Source organism: Strix aluco, chromosome 2, assembly GCF_031877795.1.
Source record: "Strix aluco isolate bStrAlu1 chromosome 2, bStrAlu1.hap1, whole genome shotgun sequence".
Classification (NCBI taxonomy): domain Eukaryota; kingdom Metazoa; phylum Chordata; class Aves; order Strigiformes; family Strigidae; genus Strix; species Strix aluco.
Genome location: NC_133932.1, coordinates 106372606 through 106391304, shown reverse-complemented (window position 1 = coordinate 106391304; position 18699 = coordinate 106372606).

Below are 18699 nucleotides of genomic sequence, written 5' to 3'. Positions count from 1 at the left end.
ACTGTACACCGCTTGGTCAGGCAGCAGTATGAATTTATATCCAGTGAAACATGGACACACCATTGCATGTCTGCTGAATTTGTGAGATAATGCACCATGGGCTGTGTCATCTTTAAATATTTATGCTGACCTTTATCTTATGGGAAGCAAAGCAATACCTTTCCCCATGTAAAGACAGCAAGGACAAAGTTACCTCATCAACATTCCCATGTCTGAAATTAAGTTCAATAAGCAGAATTATGTACCTAAATCAAGACCATATTTTGAAAAAGACTCAGCGTTTTTGAAGGAGACCCTACTGGAAGACTCATGGCTATTTGGCATTGGTGGTTTCTATTTTGGTGGATCTATAAAGGAGGTATGACCCCATGCTTGAGCATCAGGCCCAGAGGTGCTATTAAGACTTTTCGCTGTCTCTGAGGCAGCCTATGGAAATGTCAAGGAGAAGGAGAAGGAGAAGGAGAAGGAGAAGGAGAAGGAGAAGGAGAAGGAGAAGGAGAAGGAGAAGGAGAAGGAGAAGGAGAAGGAGAAGGAGAAGGAGCAGCTCTCACCTAGACCTCTTCTATGTAATACCATGCTCAGAAGTACTAAAATAGGATTGATCCCATATGTTGGGACACAGACAGGCAGAGAAGGGAGAGGCAGGACCTGCTTGACTACTGAAAAAAGAGAACAGTTCATTTAGGTCACAGCTGGAAGGAAATGGTCTGGGGCCCACTGATTGCATTGGCTGAATAGCATGTGGTGCAGAAGGTGCGGGTGGAGATGAAAGCTTGCATATGAAAACAAGTTTGAACTGAAGTGCATATTTAGCCGTTAGTCTTAATACTAGAAGTCCTCAGCTGTTGTGCACCCCTGAGTAACTTACCTGGTTCAAGCATTAACTGCACTTGATTGCATGCATTGACAACTCAGGTACAATCAGTTTTACTCATTTAGATGCACACCATCCATCTACTACATCAATAGCTCTGTGTAAAGCCGAGCTGATAAACTATGTTGGACTGAGGAACAAGCTCTGTGAGAAATGAGCTTGGGCTTCTTGGTACAACACTGTGGAGAGCACGCTCAGTCAAGCTCATAAACTTCAGTGCATTGCATGGATCTGCCACTCCTGTTCTCCCCAGCTCCTATGCAGTCAGAGACTTCTCACTGCTCAGCTTCAGCTGTGAACACCAGGCCAAATCTACTTCAAGTTAGATTTCTCACACAACTCAGAATTTCCATGGATGTCAGCTGAACCATCCAAAGGTTAGTCACTAGAAAGACACATGGACATGTAAATAAATGTACTATATGCACGCACACACCATCCCATGGAAGCGCAGGATGGTTTTGGATTTCTCACTGGTGGGAACAGGTGCAGCTTGAGTCAATGAAGGGAAACTAAAGAGTTAAAAATTTACATTAAATAAGAACAGCAAAACATACTGGATTATGCACTACCTTGCAAGAGAAATAGCTTGCATTTCTTATATTCAACAAAGACTGGATGAAATAATCAAAACGCAAAACAGGGAATAATTTTTCATAGGTGAGACAGACAGGGATAAACTTACTGGTCTTTATCCCTGTCTATCTTCCAGAATCTAAGAATCAATGGATTTATTTCCCACAGAACATGTGAAGAAGTGCCTTTTTTTACCAGTCACAACATAACTGAGCTTGTTATATACTTTATTGAACTCAGCTAACTCTGTTCATATGAACAAGGCAACAAAGATTAACTAAAGGATGGCCATTTTCTGATTTGCCTGAAAACTTCACTGTAGCCACTGCCTTTGCACCTGAGTCTGACCCAAAGCAAATTTCTAAGCTGGATCTGCAGCACAGCCTGCTCCACATGCAGTTTTTATACTGATTTTAACTATTTTGACTTAAGGTGTGGCTTACCCTGAAGAAGTTAAATGACACTAGCCTGGGGCAGATGCTTAAGCTGTATTTCTACTGGAACTTGTGGCTACCTTGAGGAGGGTGGGCTATTTTAACCACAGACCCATCCAACACAAGCAAGGGGCTGAGACATTGTGTGTAAGCAGTCCTTAAATTATTACTGACCTGAAGTCAAACTTTCCCTGCCTTTTTTCAGCTGAGGCTGAGCTTGCCTGCTTTACCCTGTTGAGCCGGACAACAGCATTAACATGAACATTAGCAGATAACCCTGGGCACTGCATTTAAGCAGGAAGGGCACTTGTTGAAATGGATGTTTACTCTTTGACTAGTCAGGCAACATCCTCAGCCACTACCTGCATCTCTCTCTATTTATCTCACTCTTTTTTTTAAAATGGGAAAACCTTCCTCAAAGGGACACTGAGACTTAGATTCTTACATTGCAGAAAGGGTATGTGATGAGTGTTTCCTAACAGCTATTTTTTTTCTTTTGGTCCTCTACACACACAAGCATTCTAGATATTGCTTCAGAGGTGCCTGTTATCCTCCATTAACAGTAAAAGGGAGGCTATAAGTCTGAATAAGGAGTTCTGGATCTCCCTGCTGGGACCAGGCGCATTATTTTTAAGCTTTGAGCTTAATGCAGGCACCAGATTTGAAAGATCTGAATGCTGCTTGTGGAGTTTGTCCTTATAACTCCCCATAAGACAGGGAAATACTGTCCTTATTTGACAAGATATTTTTATTACGCCATTGTCAGCTCAAAAAAGTATTTACCTGCTATTTGCCTATTAATGTTCTCCTTTACTCCATCTGAATTCTGCTTGAACTTTTTTCCCCCTGAAATTCAGTATTGATAAGGCTGACATCATGAGGTAGTTTAACATACTTGTGAAACAAAATTTCCTACACATTTTGATACAATAAACAGTCTAAATTCGGAGGGAGTAACATTTTCTGCAAACATTCCAGTTTTATATGGGAATGGAAGCTTTAACTAAGAACAGGCAATGATACTAGCAAGTTGTGCCAGGGCAGGAGAGGTAAGAGATGACCTCATTTTTTTTCTACCTGCCAGTAATATCAGCACAACGGTTCATTATTCCTCTGCTTACTTATGGCCTTTTGTATATTCACCCTTGCAGTATCAGACCATATTAGATCTTGTCTTCGTACCTCCTCTTCTTCTCTAAAGTGGAAAAAGGCTATTAGCTGGCCTTTAAAAAGCACAGGTATTATGAGTCTCCCTTTTCTCATCTTGCAGATGGCAGTACTCGGATTCAAAACTTCTGAAGATGGGTAGCTTCATGCAGATCTTTGTGTATAATCAAATAAGCTAAACTGGCACGAGACAATGTAGCTAAGTACAGTACTGACTGGCAAAACTGAGGTTAGGCAAACATATCCCTCTTCCTCATCGGTCAGAAAAGGTCTCCACAATGGTTTAAGCAGACCTGAGGGTCTTGGCCCACCTCAGGAGGAGGCTGAGCTGAAGCCCTACATTTTGAGGGCAGGCTGGTTTGCAGAACGCGACGGAGCATCACCAACCCCGGCCCTTCCGCAAACTTCCCTTCACCCGGGTTACCTTTGAGAGGGAAGGACCATGCCTCAAAACGCTGGAGCTGACGGAGACAGACCTTTACTGGGAGAGCTTTGAGGGGCTGAAGCTCTTCACTGGGGGCACCGCCTTCCCGCGCAGCCGGGGGAGCGGCGACGGGCGCGGTGCGGCTTTGCCTCCCTCTGCTGGGCGCTCTCCCGCCGCCAGCCAAACCCGGCTTACAGCGGCCCCGCCTAGAGCCTGCCGGGGCGGAATCAGGACGGCGTGGTCTTCAGCGCGAGTACCCGCTGGCAGCGTGTGTCTTCAGGGACTTACTAAAGCTTTTCGGTTTCCTCCTCCAGCCCTCCAACGCGGGGAAGGTGGTGGTTACACGCCGGTTGTGGGCATCCCAGGGTGTTTTAACAGGATGCAAGGAAAACATGATACAAGGAAATGATCACCTGCTTTGCAACTTACTTATAGCAATTTACAATGATTTCTGAATATTGCTTAATAATCCTGCTTGCCCTGACTGTTCTGTGGAAGCTTACCAAGGACTACTGTGTTCATCAAAACAAAACAGTTTTCTGTGGAAACTTACCAAGAACTACTATGTTCGACAAAAATATGTTTCTTGTCCTTGGAAAGCAGATGTGCTCTAACTAGTTTAGTCTTTGTAATGGATAGCCATACATGGACAGTAGAAATTGATACCCTGGTACTTTTAGATAAGATAGAATGAGTAAACTGGCTGAAACCACTCTTGTTCAAGAAATTGGCTAAGACAATCTGCGCATGCTCCGAGGAAAAGTACAAGGTGAGAAAGACTACGAGCCTTCCTCCAAAAGACCCCCGAAGACACCCACCAGGAGGCAATGCGCAGGTGCAAAGATAACATAAACTGCTGACACCAGCCTTTTGAACTAACCCAGCCTTACTCATGCATATGTATGTTTGTGTTATGTAATTCAATGAATATGTATATCCACACTCTATAAGTTTTTGGTAAAATGTGCTGTTGGTGTGCAAGCTTTGTGGAGAAATCCCCTTGCACCCTGGCACCAGAGTAAACATACCTGCTTTATAACTCTGAGTTGTAGAGTCTGTTTCCGCAAATCAAACACAATGCAAATCTACTCATTTCTAACACATGCAGTGACACCGTAAGCACCTGAGAGCAATGTGAGCTGTTTTTTTTCAATGGCACTGGTCACTGCACTGTCTCTGATTCTTCTGTAACTAACTGTGGCATAAACCTAACACAGAACTGCAGCCTCCAGCATTCCACCCAACACGGGTTCACCCGTGTGCTCGCCAGCCACTGATGGCTATGTAATACCAACACAAGTACAACCAGAACCTTAATTCCAGTAGCCGCTCCAGGAAAAATGAATATTCAATCTCCATTTTTGAAAAAGCAGAGACCAGTATTTTTGATCAAAACAAAAGTTGTCCTCCTAAAATATAAGGTATGAAATGTAGTACAACAAATAAAATACTGTGAAGTACCAGAAAGCAGTATTTGCAGACTCTGCATGTGCTGCTGGAGCTAAAAGCATTTGTTGTTATTTATAACGTATAAACAAAGACGTCTGTATGAGGATTCCTCCATAGATGTGTCCTCTTTCTCAACCTCGAAACTCCAATTCTGGGAAGTCTGTGCACAGACAGGACATGGGGCCAGATCTCACAGCCATGCATTTCCAGCCACGCGCTCACCAAAGCAAGTGGACACAGCGAGAAATAAAAAGCAACTGTTCTGAGATGGCTTAAATATGTCTCATCTGATGCTACCATGGTCATCTCCCTCTTTTCCTTCCCTCCCCTCCCAGAATCTCACAAGTGTCCCCCAGCTGAGTCTGAGGATATCAGTTTAGTTTAGAGATGGCCCTGGAACAGCTTTTGGTTGTACTGAATATTATACTACTGCTCCATCCCCCACCTTCCAACAACAGACTGAAGTTATTTCAGCCAGCCTGTTAAACTGGGAGACTGTAGCAAAAGTGGAGACATTCTATGACATATAGCAATTGTACTTTCATCATTAATTACCTGTTTTTTCAGGAGCTAGAAATTGTTTTTCTTTCTAACACTAAAAAAAATTAGATTGCACTGGGAGCTACACGCTAGCTCTACAAAAACAAATGTGATCCCCTCCTCAAGACACAAAAACTCTAAGGAAAATCTCTGTGATGCTTTGACAGTGCTTTTGTAAAATTTGGTTTTATGTTTTTATTACATGAACAGTCTAATAATCTCACACTAATCCCATGGACATCAGGCATTCTGCAGCTACAATCAACTTATCTGCAACTATGGGGTAAAGTGTTGCACAACACTCCCTTTATGTGCTGATTAAGTTAGTACTTTTCTTAAATAAAATCAGAAACACTGGCATACTTTCTATTCTCAGGATCCCAGTGCATTTTATTGCACAGATTGATTAGTTCAACTAAGTCAATTGACCTGTACAAAGTGAGTCTTGTCAAAAATAAAACAGCAAGCCTTTTGGAGAACTCATTACCCTTCTTCTGGGAAAGCAGTAATTGGAAATCCTGTTTTAAATAGCTATCTAGTTCATTTTAACATTCAAAGACTAATTCACTGCTATAAATGCCCAGAGCATCTTAATTATCAACTTCTTAAATCTAGCACATTCTTTGTCAGCTATTAACACGTATCTCACTGCTGCTAAGCAATGTTGAGCATTGATGGGGGGACTCTGCACTCATTTTATTATGTTCTTAATTATTCCCAGTGACCTGCTTCATTCAGGATCTCAGCTGATAATGCAAACCATTCAGTATTGCACGATGGCTTTTGTTCCCATGGAGCCTATGAGCCTTTCTGTCTTTGGCCATCAGTGGCAACTGATGGGGGTGCAGAGAAGATCAGAGAAGCTAGCAGGTCTCGAGGTGGCCTGAGGTAGCTGCCACAGAGCCACAAGAGTGGGGTTTTTCCACAGGGTATGAGGTTGGAACGAGGAGTGACATTTGCAGACATAAGGCAGTCAAGAGGTTGGTTTCTTTTATCTCAGTATACGTCAGCTTCATTCCCTGAAATATTAGTCTGCTGTGGCTGGTTCACCACTGCAGAAGTACCAAAATAGCAGGAGGCCTTGGCCAAGAGCGGGGTTACCAAACCACCCCATGAGGCCAGCCTTGGCAGCGCTCTGCAGAATACTCATTTCATTCAGTACTGCAAGATTCATAACCCAGGGCTCAGATCCCATAAATTCAGAGCGACTCTTTTGTATGCTCCCATATGACATTAACTTTTATAAAGAGGAATCAAAATGTCAAGCAAAGGGAAGAAAGAAAACAAATATAAACCATTTAGATAGGAAGTAGAAAATGAATAGAAAAAAATAGGCAAAAAAGGAAATAACAAACACTGTATGCCTGAAGCAAAAGAACAAACCCTGCATTTATTTGTGGTATTCAAATAGAGAAAAAAATTCCACTGATTTCATTCAGAGCAGAAACATACATTGGCTCGATGCCTGTGAGATTGCAAGAAAGGATATCCGTTTTCCATCTGGAATAACCCCTGCATACTGAAAATTCACTACTTCTCACTTTCATAGCTCCTGCCTACTGATGATTTTTCTATCATACGGCGGTATCTGTGGTTTCTGAATTGTACTTCAGGGATGTTTGGTGACCTATGAAATCCTCCCATGTTTTTGACACCACCACAATGCCTGTCTCTTCAAGCAACACAGCCATCTGCCAGGGCTTCATCCAGCTTCAAGGACTTCAATGGACTTCAAAGAAGTTATAAAAAACCCAGTAGCTTCTCTCTTCACAGTTAAGTGAATGAGCTGTAGGCTCATTTATGAGTATCAAGATCTTTGCATTCCAACTAGATCACTAATTTTCCTTTGAAAAAAGTGTGGGATGCCTTCCCATCAGATCAGTTAAAAAGCACTACAGACATAATCAGGAAAAAAAAAAACAAAAAAAAAAACAAAAACAAAACAAAGCAAAACAAAACTGGAATGAGAGATAGAGGGAAAGATGAATGAGGAGAGATAGCTGTACTAACAGGTCAGCATTATAAAGAAAACAGAATAGTAGGATATGTCCAGATGGGTCCTATCACTGGATTTCACCAAATTTATTGCTGAATGTTGGATCCTTCATTGTCAGACTAATACCCCCTGAGGTAATCCAGGATGTCTGTTGTCTCTGCTCTGTTCAGTCATTAATGCAACAGAGGCCAATGCATCCGTGACAGAGGATTTCTTAGCAAAAGTACTTTACTTGCATATGGTTCAAAGCAAGGGCTGGCTCCCAATATCCCCTCCCTAGTGTGAATGGCCTGACAGCTAAGCTACAGACTCAACTTGTGTTTTGGGGTTTTCAAGGAATTTTTGTTTCACATTACATCTTCATTTAGAAGGAGACTGAGCACACACAGGTCAGAGCAACCTAGACCCTGGTGCTGAAGGCCCTCCACTTCAAGCTAAGTGCAGTGTGTGAGACCTCTCACAAAGAGGAAGGAACCATACCCACCAAACCCACAGCCTTCTCAATAAGAATTGTACCTGAGAACACGGCCTCTTTCAGAAAGCCTAGCTCTTTGCTTCCCTGAAACTGCAAGGTATAATTTTCTCAAATTCCTGGGGCAGGGGGGAAAGCAAAGCAAACCTGAATTATTAACATTTATGATTTCAACAAAAAAGGTATGACTGTTGCTCTTGTTTTTTCAGCTGTTCAGATGGGCAGTCAAATGAAAATACGACTTGTTCAATAGTCCTACCTAAGTGTCAATTAGCTGTGAATTTGTAAATTCAAGGTTTCAGTTATTGACACAAGCCCACTTGTGGTTAATATATTAAATACCTACGTATTGTAGTGTATTTCTAAGAACTGATAAAAGACTGCAAATGCAAAAGGTTGCCTGTTTTCTCTTCAGCTAATGCCAGTTGTCCTAATGGTCCAGGAAACTTGCCCCTCCCTTCAACCTTGCCTCTTCCAAAAGTTGGAACTTCTTAGTAGCTGCTAACATCTCATTTTAGAGAATACACTATTAAGTTTCAAAAATAACCACACCCTGCATAGAGAGGTGGTGTCTCCTCCCTCCTCAGTAAATAGCTTCCCTTATCTTGTCAGTTCATTATGAACTGATTTTTGAGAATTATGTGAAAACTTCACTAAACTCAGTGGAAGACAAAGGTCGGGGCAAGGAGTGGGCCTCTGCAAACCTCCTAAGGTTCAACAAGGCCAAGTTGAAGGTCCTGCATGTGGGTCGGGGCAATCCTCAGTATCAATACAGACTGGGGGATGGATGGACTGAGAGCAGCCCTGAGGAGATGGACTTGGAGGTGCTGGTGGATGAAAAATTGGACATGAGCCCAGAAAGCCAACCGAATCCTGGGCTGCATGAAAAGCAGCATGACCAGCAGGTCGAGGGAGATGATTCTTCCCCTCTACTCTGTTCTCATGAGACCCCACCTGGAGTTCTGTGTCCAGTTCTGAGGCCCTCAGCACAAGAAAGACTTGGACCTGTTAGAGCAGGTCAGAGGAGGGACATGAAAATGGTCAGAGGGCTGGAACAGCCCTTCTATGAGGAAAGGCTGAGAGAGATGGGGTTGTTCAGCCTGGAGAAGAGGAGGTTCCTGGGAGACCTTGTTGCAGCCCTTCAATATATATAGGGGGCTTATAAGAAAGAGAGGGAGAGACTTTTCACCTGGGCCTATAGTGACAGGACAAGGGGCAACGGTTTTAAACTGAAAGAGGGTAGGTTTACGTTGGATATAAGGAAATAATTTTTTACGATGAGGGTGATGAGACACTGGCACAGGTTGGCCAGAGAAGTTGTGGATGCCCCATCACTGGAAGTGTTCAAGGTCAAGTTGGACAGGTCTTTGAGCAACCTGGTCTAGTGAAAGATGTCCCTGCTCAGTACAGGAGAGTCAGACTAGATGATCTTTAAAGGTCACTTCTGACCCCAACCATTCTGTGATTCTACGAAATCCCGCCAGTAGCCCAAGCTCCAACATAATTCGCACACTTTAAATGTTAAATGCTCTGAAAATAACACAACCTCAAGCCCTCCTTCACAAAGTTTTCTCCCCCATTTAGTGGTGTTGCTTTGCAGTACTACAACCCCTACAGGTCTAGCTTTCTCAGTCAACCCACACATGTGTTAAGTTAGTGTAACTAAGGGGAGAACCAGGCTGCAAGACACATATTTTGAATGAAGTTTCCCCCTGAAGAGCTTTCAGCTGCTCCTTATCCATTTTTATTTGCATGTGTTCCCCCAGCCCCTGTTAGAAGAAACTCATCAGCCTGGCTTCTGGTGGACACTGTGAAATGAAGTGCTGATTTGGTTTGGCTTTTGGCTATTTGCATAGCTCTTATTAATGGGAGTTTGGATCTATTTAAATTCTGTTTCCAGCAGACTCCAGAGGCAGGATAAACTCTGTACTTGTGTGCACACAGTGAAGCTCACTGACAAGTCTGTACTTGGAAACAACTTCAAACCCAAACTCATCTGGGCACACCCGGTATTTTACTCTTCCAACTTCTGCCACCCACCGCCTACTGTGGATTTACAAATTGGTGTCTAATTGACAAATAACTAAGTAGACACCTGGATTCTCTTTTCTGTGTTGTGAAAGAAACTGCCTTTCTCATAACCGGTTGCCCTACATCTTACAGGCACTGTAGATTTTATCTGGACTGAAGGATTTTGCCAGCTGAAGTCCTGTTAGCACAGGTTTCTGCTGGTGGTTTTGAAAAGCTGCCCAGAAAGCTACCTTGAAGCAGCCATGGAGAGTGGTAGGAGATATTGCAGTGATATCTAGCAAGACTCAAACTGTTTAACACACAGAGTGAAAATACACAGTAGGGTGGGCTAGTCTGAAACCTTATTTCTTAATTCTTTAGTTTCTTCCAGATCAGTATGTAAACGATTCTGTAATTTTTAGGGTCTGAAATAAGTGGTGTGTGCTAGGATTTGGTTTCACTGGTATAAACTGCATGCACAGTAGGAAATTTTTTTCAGTTCAACTGTATCCATCTAATATTTCAGCAAAATTTTTCAGCTACAGACATGGTCTGAAAACCAGCTGGTTTTAATATCTTGGAAAAGTAATGTAGCTTCATGCAATGATATTAGAAACAGCTGATATTCTCATTTATGCAGTAAAAGAAAAATAAAATAATTTGATGTGGCACTATGTACAGTAGTACCTTATGCTATCTCAATACTATTAAATTGAGTTTTTGACATTCCTCGTCATTCTTTTTCCTTCAATAAAAAAAAGGCAACTAATTTGTTAGCAAAATTGCTGAGATTTCATGGAAATGTTTTTCTTTCAACAGAGGGCATTTTTGAAAGAAAATAATACTTACAGAAAATCACTCTGACCTGCTCAAATTAACAACAAAATGGTATCAATATTTAAGGGAGGAAAGCAGAAGGCTGCTGCTGCTAAATATTTATCTGCTGATATTTAGCTCTGAGTTTAAGAGAAAGTGTCAGTGATACATAAAAAAAAGTGATCTACCTTTTACAGGGCATGTGATGATTTTGAGATACAGCTCAGAACTCCAATGGATTTAATGGGGTTAAACAAGAGTAAATACTGGGGCAACAATTATAAACTATGTCTTGGAAGAAGCAGTTAACAATAAATGCTCAGGCACTGAGTTGTGCAGTCAAGTATGTGGCTGCTGCAAAGGTCATTTGCTATATACCACTACACGGTCTCTTTCCAGAACACGTGAACCGGGTGTGCAGCATGCTACCCAGTGGCTGTGTGCTCCCAGGATTTACTTCAGTATCTGAGCCCTGAGAAGATAGTCACCATCCTTGAAGTATTGCAAAACCTCAGCTCCTCATGAAAGCAGGGGGACTGAGAAGCTCAAGAGCCGTGCACGGCCAGACCTCTCCAGTGACCCTTCCAAATGTTCAGGAGTTGAAAAATACCATGCAGTTCATCCTGCAGGCACAGCTGGAGCTTCAATAACAGGTGTGCAGCACCTAAGAGATCTCCCTAGCAAGATTTTCTCATTCATTTAAGTTCATTTATGGCCTCGGAGGACATGGTTACACAGACATTATTTTGAATGGCAATAGTGCCTTATGGAAGTCCCATCCCCTTGCAGATTCTCACGAGCCAAATCAGGTGTGTGTGCATGCAGCCTCATGGTAAACTGATCTGGCTGGAAAACAACCTCTTTTTTCTGAATCATACCAAACTGTCCCCGTTCCACCACTTGTTTCACCACCTAGCTATGCAAGCTGCTGCAAGGGTGGTTCAGGGAGGCGATGGGAACAAGTCATGAACGAGGAGGCAAGAATCGAGCTAGTAAAGCAGCTTAGGCGGCGCTACCACCAAATGTGAAACTAGGGTCTGACACTGTATGTGTTGCAAGGAAATGAAGGGAGCCACAATAGCGTGCGAACAAGTGCTGGCTTAGAAACCTCTGGCACAGAGTCAACCATGTGCAGGACACTTCAAGGCCAAACCCAAATCCCTCACATAGCTGTTACAGAAGTCCTTGGGCCACACAAAGGAAAGTGGGAGGAAATCAGAGCTGTAACTAAATTTGGTGAAGTTAGGTTATCATATAAGTGACTTCAGGAAGGGAAGTTCTCATGATGTATCTTGGTAAGGGAGAGACAGCATAAAGCCTGCAGCTCACATGCTTCTTGCAATTAGCTTTATCCATGCATGACAAGTCAGGCCAGCCTCATTTCTACTTTCCCATTTAGTAAAATGTTTTAAACAAAGTATTCATTCTTTAAAGGCTGAAGCTGGAACCCTAATTTAGATGTCTACTGTGCAGGTTTCTGATCTCTTTTAGCTGTTTCCCCTTAGGAGGAACCAAATCGCATCCTAGATGTGCATGAGCACCAGACTGGCTGCGGATGACTGGCGGGGATGGAGGTGTTCGGTGAAACGTGTGGCTCCTCATCTGGGAGATGGGGTCAGTGTCAGGAGTGGGTAACAGCCACTGATGTGACAGGATGCAAGTGGGAAAACTGTGAGTGAACAGACTCCCCAAAACTGCCTGCAAGGGTGTTTGCCCCAAAACCGGTCACACTAACGAGGAAAATAACAATAATGAGGTTTGTTTAAGAGATGGGCATCAGCTGGATTAAACAGTAACCAGGAAATTACCAAGAGACTTCTGTGGAGGAAAAAAAAAAAAAAAAATGGAGCTTCAAAAGAAGTCTAAACAAAGCATACAAGTTCATGGTGAGGGAAGAGAAACCTGGCCTGACAACGTGAGACATCACCCCATCGGCATGGGGTACTTGAGTTACAGGTGCCTGTAACTCTGTGCATATGGGAGGGGGTTGAAATTTCAGGGATTATTCATAGAAGGGTGTTGAGGCATTTGTAACTGTTTGTTAACATTCTGGGTTATCTGTTGTATTGCTGATAGTGATCCCACATGTGTAGCACACTGATCATCACGTGATTATGTGACAATAATAAATCAATGGCCAATTATTAATGAATCCCTGTGATTGAAACCACATGGGTGGAGAAGTTTTTCACTGTGGCGGGAGCTAGCAAATTCTACCTTTCTCCCACTGGCAAAAATACAGACTGGAGTGGAAGTAAGGCTGAAAAACCTCAAATGCAGGAATTCTGAATTCCTTGATAATTCTGGATTGTAATTCTTTTTCTCCTCCAGCAGCATTTTATTGTCATTCAGGGCAGACAGGGGTACATTCATTAGCCTAGATCACATGAACGTGTCTATGTGGGAGGAATTTAGCTTCATAACAACGCTAATAATACTATTCTACTGCATTTTCCCCTCTATATTTGTACTAACAGGCCAGTTTGGATGTTCTGATAATTTTTCCCATGTAGGAAAGTATCAATACCAGACACGAATTTCACTAAATGTGTTTCTTTTGTTTCATGCCAAAGACAGGCTTTCTCCATCCTTACTAAAAAGCCAATCATGGTCACAAGGCTGTCTTTCCATTTTGAGTTAGAACTACAAAGTTTCAGCATATTACTGACATTTTTTTTTAAACCAGCACTTCACTGAGAAGTATCATAGGATTTCAGTGTGTGTGTGTGTACACATTTTACCTGTGTTTACAATGGAAAACCCTTCATAAATACCAGGTAATTTAAAACAAGCACTTTTGGTTTAGACTGTGTTTGCTCATTCATTGGTACCAGATTTGTGCAACACCATGACCTAAGAGTATAAATTTAATCCATATGAAGTGTGAGCACACAATACCACTTCTGTCATGTTAGAGCATAGGAGATGGTGTTTATGCTAGTGTTGTGGTCCCTGGGTGCTGGCAGATGATATCTGATCCACTGCAAAATCTGCTTGGACAAAATTGTCTGCAAAATAAATATGCATTACACTTCAGTTGGCTTTACCAGTTTGTACCACTTTGTGTCAAGTAACTGCAGTGGTTTTGATCCAGTGCTTTGTGCTCTAGGACCCAGTTTCTCATCTTGTGGAACTGTGGCCTTGGATGGAATTCAGGCTCCATGAACTGGGCCACCACCCTCGATAAGATGAAGGGCTTCTTGTCTTCATGAAAGCCAGCCTGTTCTTCACTACTGCATCATCTGGTCTAATAAAGGATATTACCCCTCACTGTAGGCATTGCCTCTTTTAAGCACTTGACAATCCAAAAGTTTTCCTCTGTGAAAGAGCATCTTGACATTTCTATGTTCTCTATCACCAGAATAATGTGTGAGCAGAATATGTCTATTATATGAATAAGACTGTTTCATCACAACAAGAAAACTTATCCAGGAAGAAGCTTTCAGCTGGATTGCTCTGACTGGGTTTTCCTGGGTGGATAGCTGTGCCTCCATACACTCCTCACGATTTCCCGGGGACTCTGTGTGCATGAACACTATCCCAAAAATGAGACTTTTGGCTCTGCCTGCAATACAAACACCACAGCACTTCATATGTCAGTCTAGTTAAACAAATGCAAGACTGTCCTGGGGACAATGTTCAACTGTTTTTTCAAGATTTGTTTAGTTAAACAATTTAGTGTTGCAAATACTGAAAAGCAGAAGTTAATAAAACAACCTCAGCACATGGATTGGTTCATGTTACAGTTGAAAGGACGGTGGATGTCTAAATAGCAGAACTCCTGTTTAAAAATGGAAGGCAGAAGTAAACGAATGACTAGTCATCTGTTTCAAAGATGCTGAACTGCGAACATCTGCATTTCCATCAACATTGTTAACCGTAATGAAATGTACTGACTGTAATTACCATCTACTGTGAAGACAAAATGCTTGGAGGAAAAAAGAACTGTTTTGTTCAACTGGTACAGGTTTTGTGCACTTTTCCATGTGGACAATAACCTAGAATCTTGATGACAGAGGCAACAGCAAGTATCTTGAAGCAGCTGAAAATATTTTCTCAAAGTTTCTCTTTTGCCAAGAAAGGTTGGACCAGACGATCCTGGAGGACCTTTCCAACCTGGTGTTCTATGAGTCTATGATTCTACATTTTGCAATCCGATGTCACTTTTCTCAATTCTGCTGCTCAATCATTGAGCAGTAATTTTTTTTTTCATTATTTTCATGCTTTCATATATTTTATTTTTTCTTATAACAAACAGCAGATGTCACCAGGACTTATCTTAGAAATTGATCTTTTAAGCAGCGGTCTTGTAGGCTTAGGAAATGGCATGAGAAGACACTACAGAATGCTCTCCAGCATTATGATACGGAAGCTTTCGAAGGTCTGCCTCTGACAAGAGGACCTCTCTCAGCAGCCACTATAACATTTTGCAGGGCAAGACATCCTGTGAAGATACTCAGTTCTTCCATCACGTTGCCTGGGAATTGTTTCTCGCTAGAAAAGATGAAGCATCACTTCCTCATCATGCAGCAATCCAGTGCAGCAGTTACACAGTTCAGACGTCAGAAGTCAGACTTGTGATTCTGGGATTAAAATATTTATCACTTGTCAGTTGGGTGCTGAACACTTGAATAGAAAAGAGCCCTTTTGTTCTGTTTAAATGAAGGAGAGACCTTAATGTATATTTGGTGCACCAACTTTACATTTTCATTTGACTCACATATTTTTCCCGAATGTCCCAGCAAAGACTGGAGGAAAAGAAGCTATGTCTCTCAGCCTCACCTACTTTAATGACTTGCAGTGAGTAATCCTGCTTATCTTTTACTTTCTCTATTTGCAACTAGCGTTCTCAGCATTTTTATCCTGTGTGTTTCCTGCATTATTTAATGCAGGTGAAATAATTTGATTTGCTACTGAAGTTTTGTTGGAAGAACAAATTCTTTCCTAGTAGTAAGTTATTTGGCATCTGTGATGGGCAAAACGAAGATGGAAAACCCATCTTTCTACAAGTGACTAGTCTAGTGATACAGCTGTAGCTCCTTGATCCATTTTCTTTTGTGACAAAGCTGGTTTAACAAGCAACCAGCCCCACATTTTGCACCCATCTGCTTCTTCTTCTTACATACACACACACTTTCTCATCTGTATCAGTCTTGTGCAGCTGTGCTGTACGCCGGGTTGCCAAATAACGAAATTTTGATAATAAGCTATAACACCTCTTTAATTTTTTCTGTTTAATGTATAGTCTGAATTACAGTGGCACTGGCAACTAAAGGAGCAATAAACTGCAGAGTAGATGTGGGAACACATAGCTATGAGACAAGATAGGTGGCAACTAGGACAAGAACTTCTTTAGCCAGTTTTGCCATCTGGGAAAATATATGATGTATCTACCCAGATGGGATATGGAGAAGTTTGGTCCACGTTAACAGTATGTGTTCTCTCTCTGTCACACATTTGTGCCAAGAAACTCCACTGTCATGGGCAAGCTGTGTGTGAGCTCAACCCTTTACCTCACATAAAGAGGACTTAACTCAGTCGAGAGTGAGTTCTTAAATGTCTCCATTTCCTGTGTCTTTAACCTCCTGTGTGATTCACCCTTCTCACTTTTTCTACTTAATCCATAAACCCTGCCCCCCCCCCACCCCCCAGCCATGCTTCACTTCAGAAATTGCTATGCAAATCATGTTTCTAAATTACTGGGGTTTTTTAAGTTGTACTCATAAGGAATAGTTGCATCCTGAGCTACGCAACAGGTTAAAACCAGAAGTTACTGAAATATGCATGTACATATGGTATTTTACTGACTTTAAAGACACTGTATAATCCTTGCCTCAGCAGGTTGTATTGGTAGAGAGTTTACTATTAAAAACATCCCAAAGTGATGTTTTTTCAACTTTCTGATGTTCAGCTCATAGCTACAAGGATTAACCTTTTCCCAAGATGTCAAGTTTTCCCATCTGCCTTGAAATGGACAATACTGGAAAGCCTTTATAGCCTGATTTTAATAGAAAACTGCAAGGTCTTTTCATTTTTCTTTCCTTGACCTCCTGAGCCCAGCTCTACTGCTCCTGAGATCAGTTCCGCTCTGTCCTTTTCTCCGCTCCATGATTTCTACTGGTTAAAAGGATGTGTGGGCACGCACTTGATTCTGTCTTCTAACGACAATCATTTCACTCACTACAGGGTCTTTAAAAAGGACTTAATCTAATCTAAAACATGAATGTGTGTTAATTATGGCACTTGCATAGTACCAGTAATGCACAGCATCAGAGTTCCTGAGCAGGAATGCCTAAGGTGCCTTCAGTCTCCTTGCTGTTCCAATTTGGGTGGCTGAGCCACTCATAAAGCTGTCAAACTACTAGGATGAAATGATGTCACAGAAATGTTGCTGTATTAGCATTTACTACATATTTGTAAAGAAATATCCACCAGAACAAAGCAGGACGTGCATTGATCTGATGGAGATGTGCCACCAGCAAGCCGAGGGTATGGTAGCTCGCTCAGGAGCAGCGTGGCTGGTCACCCAGCAGCCGGGTGGAAAGCTGAGGACACCTTCGCGTGCTGTCAGCCTCTGCCAGGGTAACAGCAGCCTCAGACGTGTTTTGTGTTTTGACTGGATGCCTGTAAATCAGCATGTCTTGAATTCTTTAGAGGGTCAGCTGACCACCAATTTCCTGGATGTATGTTTGGCTTGGGATAGTTATCCTATTCTTGTAATTATTTTGGTTTTACATGCAATTCTTTTTATAGTTCCTTTTTTTAGCATATTGCTGATATTTTTAACTTTAAGCCTATTCCAGGTAGTTCTTTACTGGAGAATTAGGAATAATGATTTTTTACAAAAGGTAGAATCCAGTCATTCTGCAACATTAGCCTTACAACTTAAAAAAAAAAAAAAAAAAGCCTTTGGGGCTTCTCTGTAGAAGTCCTCCAAATAACTGCCAAAGTTGAGCTATTTCAGTTGTGTGATTAAAAATACTCCTTTCCCTGATTTAAAAAGTGAGCCTGTTTCTTTCACACAATTTGGTGTAAACATTACAGAGTTAGCACTATCTTGGGCCCCTGTCAGGAAAAATGCCTTGAATGTGTTTAAATAAACTATATTAGAGACACCAGAGATATCTGCTTTCAGTTCTCCCCAGTGTACCCTTTTGTAGCTCAAAGATTTCACTGTGGTATATATCTTGGCTACTGCTGAAGTTTATAATCCATTTACTTCCATGCCCGAGATGTGGAAAGTAGAAAGATTTCTCTACAGAAGCCCACTGATGTGAGCTCTTAATCCACCATCTCTGCTCCCAACCTCATTCTTCTGGTTTTTGACATTCAGCTGCAAGGTTTTAGGCAGGGTTTTGCTGATGCTTTTCATTTTTGCATATACACTAGACAAAATAGCTTCTTTTTTCCCCTCTCCCTAAACCAATGTAGGTCATTCTGGTACTAGGGCAAGATGCCAGTTTGGTACACTCTGGTCTTGTTGAGTTTCCACCTTGTTAACTTTACAAATAGGTGGGCTTTTCCTTCCTATTTTTCCTTGTGATTCTGCATCTGTCCAGTTTTCTAATATTTCTGTTGGTGACATCTGCAAAAAGTAGAGAGGCTTTTAATCATATCCCAGGCAAAGGGTCTGACACAATACAAGGGTTCCTGACAATACATATACACATAAAGAGAGCAGCATAGAGAGAAAAAAAAAGCAACAAATGGATATGAAAATCTTTGAAATGCTACCACACTCTTCTTGTGCAGTATTGCTTTCAGACATATTTAGTATTTTGCACTTGTATACTGCTTTTCACATAAGAATTTTGGAAAACTTTATGGGAATGAAACACAAATTCCCCAGCTGATTTTTGCCAGACTTTAGTAAGAAATCCAGCAGAACTATGAATAAATCTATAGCCTTTCTGACCTTACTATTTGTTCTTCCCCACCTGA